Source organism: Lipotes vexillifer, unplaced genomic scaffold (assembly GCF_000442215.2).
Source record: "Lipotes vexillifer unplaced genomic scaffold, Lipotes_vexillifer_v1.1 C26609918, whole genome shotgun sequence".
In the NCBI taxonomy this organism is placed as follows: Eukaryota; Metazoa; Chordata; class Mammalia; order Artiodactyla; family Lipotidae; genus Lipotes; species Lipotes vexillifer.
Genome location: NW_006784601.1, coordinates 1 through 1,274, shown reverse-complemented (window position 1 = coordinate 1,274; position 1,274 = coordinate 1). Strand labels below are relative to the sequence as shown.

General features: G+C 38.4%; 1 pseudogene; it reads left to right on the top strand.

Moving 5' to 3' along the window:
• Positions 1-605: 605 nt before the first annotated feature.
• LOC103078940 (elongation factor 1-alpha 1 pseudogene) lies at positions 606-1,229 on the top strand (annotated as a pseudogene).
• The last annotated feature ends 45 nt before the right edge of the window (positions 1,230-1,274 follow it).

Below are 1,274 nucleotides of genomic sequence, written 5' to 3'. Positions count from 1 at the left end.
TAATTTGATAGAGGAAGAACAATATTTTGATCAAAATATTTCATACTTTGTTATAAAACATCAAAACACTTAAAACTTTACTGAAAAACAATGTAATAGATATTTTAATTTCAAACAAGTATAGTCTTATATTTCCCATGCTCACCTTCATAAAAATATTCATTACTTCCCTAGGCTTTGGGGCATTGCTTCTCCCCTTCGTAATTTAGCTTCAGAGTTATTTTATACACATAAAATCTTCTACTTGGTCAAAGGGAGTTTTCATTTTAACTTCACCATTCTTGGTATACTGTCATGTATCAATCATCAAGTTGCTTTTATAAACTGTATAAAGATATATGTGGATATTTAGTTTTATACCACATGTATCATTATAATTACCATCATGATTTTAATATTTGATTTATTTAGGCAACTGTAGTGATACTGTGGTGTGTTGCTTAGATACCATCTCTACTTCTTTCAGGAATAAATTACTCTTCCCCCAACCCCTGTGTTGAGCATGTTGATGGTTGAGAGTCATCAGCTGAGTTAGTATCAAGTATGGCCTTAGTTGTCACCAGGTCTCAGTTCAACTTCTCTTTCTGCCTTACTCTCGTCGCCAGACTGTCCAAATGACAAGACTTTTCCTCTGCTCCTCAAAGTTGTCTACGAAACTGGTTGTGTTTGTACAGTTTCTATGAGTCTAGTGGAGACTGGTGTTCTTAAACCCAGCATGGTGGTCACATTTGCTCTAGTCAACGATACTACTGACTAGAAATTTCCATTGAAATTGCACCACGAAGCTTTGAATAAAGCTCTTCCTGGTGACAGAATGGGCTTCAACGTGTCTGTTGAAGATATCCGTTATGGCAACATAGCTGATAACAGCAATAATGACCCACTAATGGAAGCAGCTGGCTTCACTGCTTAGATGATTATCCTGAATCGTCTAGGCCAAATCAGTGCTGGCAATGTACCTGTGCCGGCTTGTCACACAACTCTCATTGCTTGCAAGTTTGCTGAGCTGGAGGAGGATTTTTCATTATTCTGCTAAGAAGCTGGATGATGGCTCTAAAGCCATCATCTGGAAGTCCATGTGTGTTGAGTGTTTCTCTGACTAGCCTCCTCTGGGTTGTTTTGCTGTTCTTGATATTAGATAGACTGTTGCTGTGGGTATCTTCCAAGCACTGGACAGGAAGACTGCTAGAGCTAGCAATGTCACCAAGTCTGCTCAGAAAGTTCAGAAGGTTAAGTGAATATTATCTGTAACACCTGCCACCACAGTCTTAATC